The sequence below is a fragment of the Pinus tabuliformis genome, chromosome 4_2 (assembly GCF_031772625.1).
Source record: "Pinus tabuliformis cultivar Carrire ecotype Pingquan chromosome 4_2, CPIR1, whole genome shotgun sequence".
NCBI lineage: Eukaryota > Viridiplantae > Streptophyta > Pinopsida > Pinales > Pinaceae > Pinus > Pinus tabuliformis.
The window spans coordinates 871,160,477-871,178,220 of NC_142304.1; the positions used below are offsets into that span (position 1 = coordinate 871,160,477).

Here is a 17,744-nt window from a genome sequence, read left to right on the forward strand (position 1 = left end):
GCGAGGCTATATGGATGAGGAAGATCCTGGTTGGTTTGTTCGGTTCTCATTTGGATCCTACTGTGATTTACTGTGATAACCAGAGTTGCATTAAACTCTCGGCTAATCCTGTATTTCATGATAGATCTAAACATATTGACATCAGGTACCATCATATCAGAGATTGTGTGCAGCGGAGGATCATGTTACTTTCGTACATTCCAACGGAGGATCAGGATGCTGATATTCTGAAGAAGGCTCTCACCAGGAGCAAATTCGAGTACCACCGAGGCAGGATAGGGGTTGCTGATAATCCATATCTTGTCGAGAGGGAGTGTTGAGATTGCAACAAGATGATGGAGCTTAGTGAAAAGAGTCGCCTTCACTAAGTGGGCCCGCAGGTTATTTTTGGCGCAAGTCTATTTTTAGACTATGTCTATTTTTAGACATATGGATCATGTCTATGTTTATGGATGATTGATCAAGTTGGGAAAAATAGATGGACTTCTATTTTTGGTGAAAGTGTGAGTGATCAAGTCTATTTTTAGACTGGCTGTCAAAAATAGAAAAGTCAAATATTATTATCTCACAATAATATTTGGACTATAAACTTAATCTTATTCTCTTGGAGCACTTCAGTTTGAGCTACGGAAGTGGCACATGCAGCTGTCAGAAGGAAATTCGTTTTTCTTATGAGTCAGTTGAGTTGTTGCATGCATGACTTCAGTTAGAACTCAAGTGAGTTGAGTTTAGTGGACTGGAGGTACAGTTGATGGAGTTGTGTTCAGTTTAACTTAGTTAAACTGGTTGTAGTTAGTCTAACTGCAGATAGACTAATGATGAGTTGTTAAACTAATTATTAACTCATAATACAACTAAAGAATACATCAGTTAACTCAGTTGCATGTCAGTGCATGTTCAGTTCAACAGGGACAGGTGGTAGAGAATCAGATTGCTATCAGTTGTGACTATAGTTGTGCACCAGATCTTGTACAATCAAAGGATTGAGTATGCCAATGAGTTTTCTCACGTATTTGGCCCGCATTTTAGCCTTTGCTCACGTCCACAAAGAGTGAGTGACTATTTTGCAGGTGAAAATCGAGTTTGGGAAGCCATTCTCATCAGTTCTTGAGCAGGGGAGGCAGGCAAGCAGTGGAAGAGATTTGGAGATCAGATCTGAGCTGTATTGTGTGTAACAGAGGTGGAGATACTTGTGAGAAGTATTATGCTGTGTAATGTTACATGACTCAATCATTAATATACAGATAGTGTGGGGTTTTTAGCGAGATGCTTTCCCCGTGATACATACTGTGTTAATGTGTGAATGCTCTTGATGTTTTATTGTTATTGATGCTGCTATATTCTTGATCAACGTAGAGGAGATTATGTATTATACATGTTCCGCTTAAATTGTATGATCAGGATAATCTCTGTTGAATATGTGTTAAATTATTCAAAATTTCTACACTTGCTGCTTGCTCCTAGCTCCTTGCTCTTTCACCGGCCCAGCTACACAAAGATCCTGTAAAAGCACAAGAAAAGGAAACTACAAGAAGCATACATCCATAATCGATTCAGGGATTAGCATAAATCAAATATACAAGCATCTATTCACCATAAAGACACAAACATATAGAAGAACCTCAAATACTTTATTAATGGAAGAAGTAAAGTTCTGAGAGGGTTACAACCATAATAGGCCCAATCCAACAACACCTCCCAGCAGAAAGAAATCTCCTCTTCACCTCCTTCAAGCAATCACCCAATAGTTCTATACACAAACCAACAGCACTTCCTTACTTGCACAAAATTCCAGCCTCCTTAGACCTCATGAGAGAGCTCTATATATAGGAGATTTGGAGAAAGGATGAGTCAGCTTGAGGCTGGCATGAAGCTGACTAGTGTCCTCTCCCACTTTAGTTAATCTTCAGTTCTTGAGTCCACTTGGAGATTCTTGCTTCCACTTGGAGATCAAGACCCTCTTACTCATCACAAGGCGAATTCCTTGACCCAAGTGTCAGTTTGGAAGCTTCCTGGGAAGTTGACACCTTGGAGAATGACTGTGCCACTTGGCCAATCTCGCCCAGTGCAGGTAGCCTTCATTAGTTTTGACATTCAGCGCAGGTACAGAGTGGAGCAGTTGACATTCAGCGCAGATGCTCAGTGGAGCAGCTGACATGATCCAGAAACTGCTTGTTTTTGAGTGTTTTCAGGTGGAGAACTGATTTTCAGTGTTGTGGTTTGCTGACCTTGTTCCTCTAGGGGTAAGAACAACATGTTTAGGGACTTTGGATCCCTCAGATTATTGACATTTCATGCTTCATGCTGTTAGGCACAAAAATGTCTATAACACAAATGAACAATTCTTGGATGATACAAATGACAAAACCTCCTTTCTATATATAGGAGTCTAAGGGGACACAATATAACCAAGCCGACCTAACAATAATAATATAAAGCCACAAAAATAACAATAGAGGGATTCTATGGGGCACAATAATAACAATATGGGGACAATAGGGGCACAACAATAATAATAAGGGATACAATGACAATAGTAATGGGGGAATCACTAGTATTATAGGGACCTAACATGCCCCTCTCCTTCAAAAAAGTGTTGTCCTCAATGCTTGAGTAGTTTTGGATGCTTCTGTATAAAATTCTCATCCTCCCATGTGGAATCTTCAGCATATAAGTTCTTCCACTTGATGAGATACTCCGAAATTGATCAATTTCGTAGCTGTCGAGTTCTTGTCTCTGTGACTACTTCCTGTTCCAATATAATTTTTCCTTCCTCGTCAAGTTGTGGCAATATTGTTTGAACTGGGAGCTTGTTGCCTATAACCTTCTTTAAACATGAAACATGGAAAACTGGGTGCACTCGAGAAGCTGCAGGAAGCTCCATTTGTATGCCATGGCACCAATCTTTTGCAACACCTTGTACAGACCATAATACTTTGGTTATAATTTATTATCCTTCTTAGCTTGATTGAGGGACATTTGTTTATATGGTTGTAGCCGTAGGAATACCTAGTCACTTACATCAAAACTTTTTTCGCTGCGATGTTGATCTGCCTATTGTTTCATTCTATTCTGCACCAACACGAGGTTATCCTTTAAGAGTTGGAGAACTTGTTGTTGATGCTCGATGTGATGTTCCACTGCTTGAACCTTAGAATTTTCTCTTAAATATGATGTGATGGATGGTGGCTGATATCCATAAAGTGGCATAAATGGGGTCATTTTTGTTGCAGTATGGAATGGAGTGCTATACCACCATTCAGCTAGAGGAAACCATTTGACCCATTGTGTATGTTTATCATATACAAAGCAACAAAGATATCCTTCCACACATTTGTTTACTATCTCAGTTTTCCCATCATATTGAGGATGATAAGATGAGCTATGAGCTAACTGAGTACCAAGACAAGAAAATAATTATGTCCAAAAATTTCCAGTGAAAATGGGATCTCTGTCACTTATAATAATCTTTGGGTTTCCATGTAGCTTTTGAATTGTTTCCATAAATGCAGTAGAAACTGTACTGGCTTTAAATGGATGTGATAATGCACAAAATTGTGCATACTTGGTAAGTCTGTCAACTATCACCATGATGACACTCTTTCCTTCAGACTTGGGTAAACCTGTGATAAAATCCATTGAAACCTCCTCCCAACGTTGGCTTGGAATGGATAAAGGTTGTAATAGACTTGGGGTCTTAATTGTTTCAACTTTATTTTGTTGGCAAACCAAACATTTCGCCAGAAACTTTTGAATATCTGATTTAAGGCCATACCAAAAAAATTCCTTCTTAACCCTGTGGTAAGTTTTTAAAAATCCTGAGTGCCCTCCTAAGGGAGAAGTGTGCAATTCCATAAGAATCTTTTGTTTGAGTTGGGAATTCTTACAGAGGTATAAGCGATCTTTGTACCATAACGAATCATTTTTCCAGCTAAATGTATCAGATGTACTGGAATCTTGTTGTAACTTTTGAAAGTGCCCACACTTCTTTGTCATTCTTCCATTTCTTCGTTTATCCAATTTGGTTGGATAATATAAATGGCACACAATATTGCTTCCACATCCTCATCCTTTCTTGAGAGTGCATCTGCCACAACATTTTGCTTCCCTTTTTGTAGATGATTTCAAAGTCATAACCCAACATATTTGTGACCCATTTTTGTTGCTCTTCAGAGGATAATCTTTGTTCTAAAAAGTATTTAAGGCTATCATGATCCATTTTTACCTTGAAGTGTCTTCCCATTAGGTAGGGTCGTCATTTCTTAAGTGCATGTAGTATTGCCAACATTTCCTTCTCATAAATAGCTTTGTGTAAATACTTTCCCTTGATTGGACGACTTTCGAAAGTAATGGGTCTTTCATCTTGCATTAAAACAACACCAATTCCATTTCCTGAAGCATCACATTCCATAATAAAGGTTTTTGTGAAGTCCGGTGTAGCTAAGACCGGTGCTTGGCACATTGACTCTTTAAGATGTTCGAAGGCCTTTGTTGCCTCCGAAGTCCATGAAAATGCATCTTTCTTCAATAATGTTGTTAGAAGTGCTACTATTCTCCCATAATTCTTAACAAACTTGCGATAATACCCTGTCAACCCAAGAAATCCTCGTAGATGCTTTATGGATGTGGGGATTTTCCATTCCTTAATGGCTTTAAGTTTGCTAGGGTCTACCTTAACACCTTCATGAGATAAAATATGACCCAAATATTCCACCTCTTGTATTCCAAAGAAACATTTGGAGCTTTTTGCATATAATTGTTTCTCCTCCAATTGTTGTAGCACCCTGTCAACATGTTCAACATGATCCTTCCAAGACTTGTTGTAGAGTAGTATATCATCAAAAAATACTAACGCAAATTTTCTAAGGAAGGGTTTGAAAATGGAATTCATCAAACCTTGAAATGTAGAAGGTGCATTGGTAAGCCAAAAGGCATGACCAAAAATTCATAATGACCCTCATGAGTTCTAAATGTTGTTTTCGGAATGTCTTCAGTCTTCATTCTGATTTGATGATATCCTGAACGAAGATCCAACTTGGTGAAGTAAATTGATCCATGCAATTCATCCAATAATTCATCAATGACAAGAATGGGAAATTTATCTTTAATAGTGAGCTTATTGAGCTCCCTATAATCCGGACACATGCACCATGATCCATCCTTCTTGTGCACCAATACTACTAGAGCGGAGAAAGAACTTTGACTAGGTTGAATTATACCAGCCTCTAGCATTTCTGCAACCATACCTTCAATTTCACTCTTTTGGGCATGGGGATATCTGTACGGCCTGATGTTTGGAGGAACACTTCTTGGAATCAAATGTATAGCATGATCATGATCACGAATAGGTGGGAGACCTTTGGGAGTCTCAAATACCTTGGAATGATTGTCCAAGACTTTTTGGAGATCTGGAGAAATAGATGATTTCGATGTGGAAATATCTAGCGAACATAATTGTGCAATTACTCGAGGTCGTTGTTACTTTTTTAGAATCTTTGTCATACTGTTAGAGCTTATTATCTTTCCCGGTTTCCCTGCAATACCCCTTAATTCAACTTCCTTTCCTTCCACAGAAAATTTCATGAAAAGTTCTTGAAAATTAAAAGCTATTGTACCCAAGGATTGTAGCCATTGGAATCCTAGTACAACATCAGCACCTCCCATTGGAATGGAAAGCATTGGGCTATTCAATACATATTCTCCCATGGATAGCTTGATATTATGGCACTTTCTAGAGCAATTTATGGTTCCTCCACTTGCAACCATCACTTGACACTCTGGTGCTGGATATAGGAAGCAATTCAATTATTTTGTTATCTTACAATGAATAAAATTGTGGGTACTTCCTGAATCAATCAACATTATTACCTTTTCATTCTTGATATGTCCTTCTATCCTGATAGTTTGAGGAGTGGTAATTCCAACCAATGCATTACAAGATATGGTCGGATTCATTTCTTCTTTATCTAGGGTTTGTTCCTGGAGAATATCCTCTTCCTTTGACATTTCCTGTTCCTTTTCTTCCTCCTCTTCACAATCTATGTAGAATAATTTCTTCTCAGCACACTTATGACCTTTAGTGTATTTGCTATCAAAACTGTAACAAAGCCCTTTTGCTCTTTTTTCTTCCAATTGTTGTGGTGTCAACCTTAGGTTGTGGAAGGCTAGGGGCAAGAACACTTCCATCTTTATAGTTGTGAGTGGTAGGCTTCCTCGTTGCCAAAATTTTTCTTTCCATTTTTCTTGCTAACCTGAATGCCTTCTCCAATTAATCAGGGTCCCAAAGGCAAACCTCATGTTGGATATTATCCTTTAAAGTCCCAATGAACACATCAATCCTATGCTCCTCTTGAATATATTTTACCCGTATGTTCAATTTTTGGAAGTCCTCAATGTGCTCCATCATTGAACCCTTTTGTTTGAGACTTATCAATTGGCTAAAAAAGGTGTTGCTTTTTGTATCCTCAGAATGTGCTGTCATTTCTTCCGTAAAAATTGCCCAAGTGGCAATTTGTTTACGAGACCAAAGACATCGATACCATACAAACTTATTTGGTTCCAAATATAAAGTTGCAATACGTACCTTTTGTGTGTTTTGCACATTATGGAGATCGAAAAATTGCTCCATTTGTAGTATCCATGTTGCGGGATCCTTGCCATCAAACTTCCTCATATCGATTTTTGGAATATGGTGGGTCTTCAATCCAACATTAGAGTCTATGAAATCATGATTAACATTTCTTTTGTTCTCATCATGAGTTTCCTTTACTACCCTTTCACCATTGGTGTAGCAACTTATTCAAATTTATCTTCAATTCTTCCATTTTATCATCCATGCCATTCGTCTTAGCTTCCATGAATTCCATCTTAGCTTCCACACCATTCATCTTAACTTGCATGCCATTCATATTAGCTTTCACGCCATTCATCTTGGCTTCATTTACCTTTAGTGAGAGTGAAATTTGTTGTACTTTGTCTTTTATTTTTGATATATCATGTTGCATTTCTTCCTCTTCTTCACGAGTCATGCTAGAGCTTTCAGGTTGCTTACTAGGTGTTTGCATTCTCTTTCTTCAGGGCATTAATTAATGCTAATAATTCTTCACTATTCCCTTTGAATTCCTTCAAACTAATTTTTCAAACGAAGCTTATGCAAAATTTTTAAAAAATCTACACACCTTTTTTCACTTTGTAGGAGCTCAACTTCGCAAATATAGCGTGAAAAGCTCAGAAATTCAGACTCGAGGTTCAGAACGATTTCAACCCAAATGGGTTTTTTTAAGTGTCTGAAACGTTGTAGAAGAAGAAGAAGAAGAAGTTAAAGTTATAGTGCAAATGCCACGATAACCTATTTGGAGCAGAGAAACCCTAGAATCCAAAGCTCTGATACCAAATGTTATGAAACTAGCTCACAAAAAGATAGAAAAGATAGTTGAACACCTTAGAATTTAGCCTCTTCGAGGGGGCAACCTCCTTTACATTACACAAATGAAATATTCTCAGATGATACAAATGACAAAACCTCCTTTCTATATATAGGAGTCTAAGGGGACACAATATAACCAAGCCGACCTAACAATATTAATATAAAGCCACAAAAATAACAAGTTTTAAGTATTGGTTCTACCCATAATGTAACAAGCACCACAGTCAGTAGAGTTGGTAGAGTGCTAGAATGGTAGCTAGGAGGTGAGGGGTCCGAATATTGTCGGGCCTCCGACTGACCCACACCAAATTTTTAATTGACCTTGGGCTGCCAAATGGCAACCCATTGTGCATGTAAGCTGGCAGATCAAGGCGAATAACATTTTCACAACCAAGGGCCATCTGAAGAAGCGGATGTCAAACTGCTGAAGTTGTTTGTGCCATCAATTAGATGGCATCAATCCCATGGAAATTGTTGCTCACACATGAATGCTAAAACCTACATTCCACTTAGAAACGTCGCTGAAGAATATAATGTGAAAATTAAAAATCTGAATGTACCATTAGATTTGTGGCATCGAATAGTGCAAAATCGATTGTCAAATTTCAGAATTCTGAGAAATTGAGAATCTGGGACTCAAGGAATCTTTTAGATTCCCCCTAGATTCCTCAAAGATTCTGCTCCATGGGTGGACTGGAAATACACAACTCAAAAGGTGAATTTGACCTCGCCATTGCGATCACTACAAAAAACCGTGAAAAACGACTATAAACTTGACTATGTTCTGACAATTTTTTTTTTACCTCCCCAAAGAATCTTTGGGCATCAAAGAATATCATGCCTCCTCTGTCTCAAAATCTATGTCCGCTCCTGGTTCCTCCATCTGCTCCTGGGTGCACTGACAAAAATGAGTTTATATGTAAATTCTGGGTGGATTAACCCATGTGGGGTTGGTTGGTGCAATGGTAGAGTTTAGAAATTGGTTGAGGAGGGGTTGGGGGATCAAATTCCACCCCTCCCAAATTAACATGAAGAATCTTTTTTTTTTAGATTTTATTATTAGGCAGTGGTTCCACTGTTTTGGTGGTTCCTTGCCATCAGTTCCACGTGGTATTAAAGGCAACGTGGTGTGCATTAAAAGGGAATCACGTTGTTTTATTTGACATGCCATGTTGCCGCCGCATGGTCGCAGGCCAGCCGACGTGGCTGGCACAGGCTCGATACCCACAGACCTCCCATTAACTGTGCGTACGTTTGTGGATAGGGATGTGGGCCGGGTTCACTGGAGGTGGCCCGCCCACCCCATTAATACGAACATTGTATGGTGGTCGATGGAGGGTCCGGCAGGGTCGTGGCCACCGACCCATATTTAAACATAGCTTTTGTATATATATATATAATAGGGAAATTTATTCAAATTTGTCTAACATAAGGCTTATTAGACAAATTAAAGAGGAAACAACCTAACCCACTTCGAGAGCTAAGTTTCATGCCTTGGGGTCAATCAAATTGTAGGACACTCAAACCTGGCCCACAACCCAACTTTGACCAGAAATTTGACTGGCTCGTTCTCCCTCATACGAGCTCGGATTGACGAACTATTCACATTGTCGTGGTCAGGATGATGATATATACACTCAAGTCCTAGTTTGAAATCATTCTGACCATTTTTATTTTCGAGTGTTCATAAGCCCTCTTTGTCCTGTGTGTGTCCCTAGAGCCACCTGGATCATTAAGAGAAGATCTAGAGTGTCTCCACCCTGAACACATTTGATCAATTCCAACTAATGTATGCAGGCTCTTAGAGTGCCTCAAACCTACTTTAAGAGTTTTTACTTTGGCAATAATTTTTTATTTTAATTATCAGTTGTGACAACCTTAGTTAGGTGGCCTAAAATTTGTTTATTAAGTTTTTAGGATAGGTCCTCAAGAAATTAACCAGATAGGAGGAACATAAGCATTATCCTTCTAAAAAGTTTCAAAATATTCACCATAAAGAAAACCATCACAAAAATTGAATGGTTCAATCCAATTTGTTTATTTTCATTCAAAAAATGGAATGGCAGTCAAAAAAATTGTGAAAGAAAACAATAACATCAAAAAATCCAAACGAATATAAATATGTACTTCCTTTTCACAGAGATAAAGGTAGAAAACTTGCAGCATAATGTTTTTCTAATAACAGGCCCACAAGAATAGAACCTAGAGGAAATTTATAGGTCAGATCAATAAACTAATGATAAAGAATCTCAAACAACTAAAACTTTGAAGCTCTAAAAATCCCAAAGAAACACAAATCCAAATCAATACAGAGTTGTCAGAGTAATTTAATATATTGATATATAAGATAAAAACAGGGGAACAAACTATGCAATGGACTGAAGTCAAGTGAATACCATTGGTCTGTACAATTATTGCCGAAAATAAAATTATTGGAGAGAAAAGGTATCCAGGGCTTAAATTTTTACCTGTGTTCTTCCTCGGTCCATGGAATTCCCTTGCAACCTTCATGGTCAGATTTGGAGCTCCCCTTTCCCATTACATTACTTTCAGATGTCATATTCGCATAAACAGAAGAATGGGTTTCGCCTTTCTTTGCACTTCCATTATCAATAGCTCACTTTGCATTAACCATCAAGGACATCAAACAAGAACACATTTCTTGAAACTTAGGGCTTAGAGAATAGAATGAAGTATGGTAAACCTCTTGCTCAATGATAATATGTTCCACTTGTGACACATTGTTCTCAATCTGAGGATTCTCTTCAGTGGCAATCTGGCCAAGACTAGCTCTAATATCTCCTTAGGAAGTCTCTTCCATACAGAGGGAATGATTGGAATCTCTTCTCTGCATTGATTTTCTGGTACAGATTTCTCAGTATCTTCATTTTTCGAAGGCACTCATTTAGAGCATTCCAGCAGCACCAACATCAGGTTTTCCGAGACCTAATCACTCACTCTTGTTATCAGATCCATGGATTTACCCAAACCCTTTCTTCTAAATTTTGAGGTTTTTCTTCCAAATGCTTGAATCTGACCATTTCATACACTCAACTTCTCTCCTCCAACTTCAACATTTTGCTCGATGCCAGCTGAGTCAAAGTGAACCTCGACTCCTCCTTCTTTACGACATCATCTTTGAAGAACCTCGAGAGATTACACCTCGACAGGAGGGAAATTATGTCAAAGGCTTTTAGGTAGGTCGGCTTGGGGTCGGGCAGGCCGAGCCAACATCTTCCAGTTGTCCAACTTCCACATCATTGTCGGCCTACGGGTGCTTCAAGCTCTGGTAGAACCAAGAAACATCCATGAGATGTGGAACAATGATCCTCGTCATAGGGTTAGGGTCTAGCAGCGAGATAACCAGACATCGAACTTCAGAGGAAAATGAGGCAGGCATTTGAAATCCCCTTGTAGATCTTCTTATACATTACTATCAGATTCACATCCTAGAACGACAGGTACCCCGTGAGGAGCACAAACAATATGACCATGCAAGACCAGATGTTGGCCTTGGCTCCGTCAGATCCATTCTTCATAATCACCTCTGGCAAAATGTATGCCGGTGTGGCGCACGCCATCTAGAGAAGGTAGTCATGTCTGAACTGCTTCAGCAACACACTGAGGTCGAAGACGGTGCCCTTCATATCATGATTTTCCTCTAATAACAGGTTCTACAGCTTCAAATCTGGGTGATACACATCAATTGTGGCAGAAATCAACCACGTTAATCAACTGCCGAAGAGCTCACTGCCAAAGTTCAGGAGTTCGTAGACGACGTCTTTACCTATGCGAATTGAATACTAGTGTTCAACGAATTCATAAATACTTTCTCATGATCGAATGGTTCAGCTTTTCTCAATCGTCTAACATATAATCTTACGGTGCAATAAGGGGGGAGTTGATTTCGAAGGGGAATGCCTTACGGCGTAAATATATACATAATTGACATTAAAATAATTTCCACAACATGTACATTCAAGTTAAAATGTTTCTTGATTATTAATAATGTATTTTTAAGTATATGTCAATATTAATTCGTATTAAAATATTTTATTGATAACCCACATTGATTATTCTTTTTATATAAAACATAAAAATATTTATTTTAACAATTTTATGAACATAAATTAGTTAACATAGATCTTCAATTAGTTTATTTAAATTTCTTGTTGAAATATTTTTGAAAACACATTTTTTTTACTTATTTTTTTTATTATAGCCAACATTATTTTTCTGTTTACAATATAATTTTTATTTTTATTTTAAAGGGAACAAATGGCAGATAAACTTACACATCCCCTCGGCTCAATAAATAATATTAATTAATCATATTTCTTATTTTTTGGTGATGCCAGTCAATAGTATAATATTTTATTATTTGTTTTATTTTTTTGATGATTTTTTAATTCTTTTGTTTTATTAACTACATTTAAGCTAAACGGACGTACTAGCTATTTTTAGCAAAGAGTAATTTCAGATGCAATTTGGCCCACTAATACACTAAAATAAAATAGGTGGAGCATGAATCGAAAACAATTAGCGCGTATAAAACAATAAAATAAGAAAACCCTAAAAGCTCGGGATCCAATAAATCCCATGCTATCGGGCCATAAATGAACGGCAGGTGTATATGCCCACCGTTCGATTTTGTTGAAGCCGATAAAACCCTAAAAGCTCGGGATCCAATAAATCCCATGCTATCGGGCCATAAATGAACGGCTAGTGTATATGCCCACCGTTCGATTTTGTTGAAGCCGATCGAACTGTGAGCATATACACCCACCATTCATTTATGGCCCGATAGCATGCCCACAGTTCATTTATGGCCAGATAGCATGGGAAATATGGCTCGCCCTAAAAACTCTAGATTTGGGTTATGTTAACTAGAGTTAAGAAAAAATAATTAAAAAAATGGTTATTTGGGTAATCAATCAGGCTATAAATATATGGACTTATTGCCCTTACCACATATCGCTCATCTCATATTGATCGAGCAAAAGTTCGTTCATACTTTCTCGAGTTCTCTTCGCTTATACACAGAAATTCAGTCCTTTCTTTTTATTCAGTCAGTTGGGGAGCCATGGCCTCGGAAAGCAAGGTGACTTTGAAGAGCTCAGATGGCGGATTGTTTGATGTCACTGAGGCTGTGGCATTTGAATCTCAGACCATCAAGAACATGATCGAGGACACTGGCACCGCCAATGCTATTCCGCTGCCAAACGTTTCTAGTGAGATACTCTCGAAGGTCATCGAATACTGCAAGTACCATGTCGATGCACAGAACCCCGCACATGAAATCAAGACTTGGGATGAAGAATTCGTAAAAGTCGATCAGGCGACTTTGTTCGGCCTTATCCTGGTATTCTGTCAGAAACTCTTATTTGATGGTTTGGTATTCTTTGAACCAAACTAACGCTTTTCTTATTTGTTGTTTTGAGGGGTCTAATGTACCTGAATTACCCCAACCTCTGAGTACAGTTACCGATGGCTTCTCCAGTATTGTTTTTTTAATTTCTGAGATCCTTCAATGCTAGAAATCTCTGTGTAGTCTCATTCCATGTAATTGTTCTGCAATATCTTCGTCCAGTATTGTTTTTTTAATTTCTGAGATCCTTCAATGCTAGAAATCTCTGTGTAGTCTCATTCCATGTAATTGTTCTGCAATATCTTCGTCGCTTTCTTTAGTAATGCTTAGCACATGTATATGCCTGTCCAGGCTATAGATACATTTGTATATTTTACGGAAATTTTGGCTTATTAAGCTTTTCGGGTTTTTGCAGGCTGCTAATTACCTAAACATAAAAAATCTGCTAGATCTTACATTTCAGACTGTTGCCGACATGATAAAAGGGAAAACGCCCGAAGAAATACGTAGAACCTTGAACATACAGAATGATTTTACTCCTGAAGAGGAGGAGGAGGCCAGGCGTGAAAATCAGTGGGCCTTTGAATGATTCTACGGAATTGGTGCAAAAAGAGTATATATATTTCTGTGCCGTGGTGTTTGCTTTTATTGTAGTCGAGAATTTGTTTAGAAACTATTAGTGGTATACTTTTTTTTGTTTGGATTCATCAATTTCTAATACTGGACCGGCTTTGAAACTTTAAGGCCAATGGTTTGTTCTGGTTGAATAATTTTGTAAAGATCTCGGAGCAACTCCTTCAGTAGTATTGGGCTTGTCGAATTTCTGATAAATATTGCAACTATTTTTCTGTCAACTGTGTAGTGAAATGGGCTCCAATTGCATGGTTTTAACGTTTTGAATTTTTTTGAATCTATGTTCACTGGTTTTAACATTTTGAATTTTTTTGAATGTATGTACACTGGATGGCTTTTTCATTTTTGATTTCCTTGTATCGCACGAATGAATGCGCCGAGTTTAGAGTACTATTGCACGAATGAATTGCCTCAGTTTAGAGGATTATTGCACCACGAATGAATGGGTCCAACTGTGTTACTATAGTAATTTGGAAGGTGGGGACTGACGAAATGCAATTTGGTTTGGAACTTTTAGTTTTTTTCTTAAAAATTGTTTGTGCAAGTAGAACATGTTGTTTTATTAAAAGAAAATTCACATGTCTCATCTGGTTTTAACATTTTGATTTTTTTAATTAGTGTGCCCTGAATATCTTTTATATTTTTAATTTCCTTGCTATCATTATTGCACGAATGAATTCGGTAAATTTAGAGTATTGTTGCACGAATAAATTTAGAGCTTGGATCACCGCAGCTTGATGCCTTCTTTTGCTAGGCGCCATGTTCGTTGTATCCACCAGTTGAGAGCCTTCTTTTCCTGCGAAAAGCTCATAAAGTTGCAAATGAGGACATGCTCTTGCATATACACCCTGTACGCAGCTATTTCAGGGACTTTGATTTCTAGTGTTGGTATTTCTTAGTTTTTGGTTTGCACGTGTTTGAGGCGGATTGCTGAGCCCAGGTCCTCCCGCTGGTCCCTGCCGAGGTGTTGCTTGGTTGATGTTCAACGGTTTATCCTGCCATCCCCTCTCCTGAGTGGTTGGATGAAGGCTTTTTGAAGACATTGTGATTGGTAAGTTTAGTGGAGGCCTCCATCTCTTTTAATTTTCCAGGTAGAATTGTACTCTAGGAGGGGTGTCAGATCCGGCGGTTCCTATTTCATAGCATTATAAATGTTATGTCTTTACACATTACCGACACTTTCCCTACAGCCCTGGTTGACGTCATCGCATCTCACATCTCGGGCCTGACCATGGATCATGCCGCATGTTACATGCATCCCATCTCCAACCTTCGGCGAATACGGGTCACCCAGCTCCGGCGACTCTGCCGTCTCCCCTGTTCCTGCAAGCTAAGCTGGCCAACCTCCGGCGAATACGGGTCACCCAGCTCCGGTGACTCTGCCGTTTGCCCTGTTCCTGCGGCAGCTAACGGGCATACTATAGGGCATTAAATGCCTGGCTACATTTGTCTCGTTAGCTATTTAACACCAGCTTGTGGGGTGATGGATAAATAGAAAATAAACCGCGTGCGTGTTAAATGTAGCCGGACATTTAATGCCCTATAATATACCCCATTAGCTCTTGCCCGTTTTTGCAACCCACGCTGGCCGCCTACACTTTGATGTATTAATGACATTTACCAACCCTGGTGGAGGCTCATAAACGCCTCACCAATCATCTTCGATACATTATCTGCTCAAATCCGGGCAATTCAAAATCCAACCATTGAACAAATTCACTGTGGAGCTCCGGCCGACAGAGGTTACAGAGGGTGATCCCCCTGCACAGCTGCGAAACAGGTATTTTAATCGACCTCTGTTGGTGGAAATAACTTCCACCGTCTACCAGTATAAAGTTTCAACCAGTGCTTTGTATATGTAATAATATAATTACTGAGGATACAGTTCTTCTATTTTCTAAAATTTCTCAATATTTTCACAGCTAAAGGCTTTCAAGAGTAGATCTAACTGGGTACCTTAGTAACGAATTTACCAGTCGAAACTTGACCGCTTCTCGGATTTAAAAAAAACTCAACTATGAAGTGAAATATTTTTAAATAAATTATAATCTGCTTGCCTTTTTTCTGTAATTGCAATATCATTTTTAGAAAACATTCGCCAATCAATATAAAAATCACAACAATGGAAAGAAAATATTAGAAAACCTTTATCAAAATGCAGAGAACAAAAAATGATTAGAAACGCAGTACATTTTAAACAAGAAGAAAAGGAAAAAAATGTTGAAATGCCAATCACCAAGGTGTGATTGATCTGCCATTTATTCCGGATATTCAGGGAACGGAGAATAACTATCGTTTTCCAGATGAATATTATGTAAGTCGAATGTTTGTTTCTACGTTCATATGGAGAAAGCGCAAGCGGTGACAGCGTAAGTCAAAAAAGACGCACTTGAACTATTGTTCTGCAAATATTTTATGCAAAGCAACACATATCATTTTAGAGTCACTCTAGAGTTTAGGGGAGGTTGTTGCATTATTCTAATTTCATATTTCTGGTTTGGACCTTTCTCTGTGATTTAATATTTTAAAAGACGGTGCAACCTATACGAATGCAAGCTATATTTTAAAAGACGGTCCTTTATTTAAGCTAAGTTCATTCAATGTTGTGGATTTGTATTTGGAAAGACACTTATAATTCCATCCTAATTCCTTATCCATTTCCATTTCCTTTCTCAAAGGTTGACACTCTCTTCAGTTTGTGAGGTATCATTCCCTCACCATTCTTATCAATCTCCACTCCAATATTCATACATGAGAAGGGTTCAAAATTTTCAACAGTAAAATAATTTGTTGCAACCACACAAGAACCCATAGTAAGAACGATAAAAGTCTTTATTGGTTCCACACAAGAACTAGTAGTAATAACAATAAAAGGTCTTGCTACTACCACACAAGAACTAGTAGCCATAAAGATAAGATGTTGTTGCTCCAATTTAACCAACAATGGAAAATTAACCAGATGAAAGGGAGAACCCACATTTATAAATGCGATATATCTCTTGTTTGTCCATGATCATTTTCAAATCTACCATTTTAAGTAGCATATCCAACTTATTAGTGTGTTTAATATGCAAGCAACAACAAGGACATTTGACAACAATAATAAAATAAATAAGACCTATTCTTGCTACACAAAACTAAGAATAGGAAATGAAACATCATCATGTCACAAGAATTTAGCTATTAGGATGTTGTTGTTACTACTCTTATAACAATATTGCTGCTACTATACTTTTTATGTGCAAGGAAGGGTTTGTCTATATCTCAAAATTTGTGCACCGGATGGTTATGATTTGTTTTGAGGGAAAATAATAAAATACGATAATTATGCTTGCAGAACTTTATACTAAATTACTTTGTAGATAATGGATAAAAGAAGTTTTCCACTACTCCTACAACACTGTCAATGCAACTCCTTATACATGGTTGTTACAATCTCATTAAATTTGTTCCAGGATGTTAATTTTGAAGTTTCAAAGATTCTATATAACAATTCCCAACAAGAATTTGAGGGAAATGAATTTTTTTCACAATAGGGATAGGTTTTCAATGGGCAAAAGAAGTGTCCCCCCAGTATGGCTAATAAGAGGTATTACATTGCATGAGGACATGCAACATTTTTACTAGGGAGAGATGACAGGTCTCGTAATGGACATATTTCTATACACTCTTTTCCCTATTATTAATTCCTTTTCACTTTCCTATGACTATATATTAGTCCATTCTAATGTTTGTATGTGAAATTTAGACATAAGGTGTTTTCCATTGCATTTCCTTGGTATTTTACATGATTTTATGATTACACATTAAAAAGGTATCATATTTCCATTTATCTTTGACTTAATCTGCAAAAACAACATGCCAAATGTTTTGTTATGAAAGTTATGATGTTTTCATAGGGGATGTTCTGTTTACAGTTGTTGCAACTCTGAACTCTATTGCTACAACTATAATTCATGTCGTTGGGCAAACTCCGAACTCTATTACTACAACTATAATTCATGTTGTTGCTGCAACTCTGAACTCTATTGCTACAACTATAATTCATGTCATTGTTGCAACTCCTATTGTTGCAACTCCAATTCACAATGTTGCTGCAACTCCCACTGTTGCAACTCTATTTCATGATGTTGTTGCAACTCCCACTATTGCAACTCTATTTCACGATGTTGTTGCAACTCCCATTGCCACAAATACAATTCATGTTGTCACTATTGTGGCAACTCCAATTCACGTATTTGTGATAACTTTCATTGTTGCAACTCTGATTCATGTGATTGCTATAACTTCAATTCACGCCATTGTTGTAACTTAGGA

The 17,744-nt window shown here is 37.8% G+C and overlaps 1 pseudogene; it reads left to right on the forward strand.

Annotated features, from left to right (window-relative positions):
• Positions 1 to 12,509: 12,509 nt before the first annotated feature.
• LOC149172437 (SKP1-like protein 1B pseudogene) lies at positions 12,510 to 13,383 on the forward strand (annotated as a pseudogene).
• The last annotated feature ends 4,361 nt before the right edge of the window (positions 13,384 to 17,744 follow it).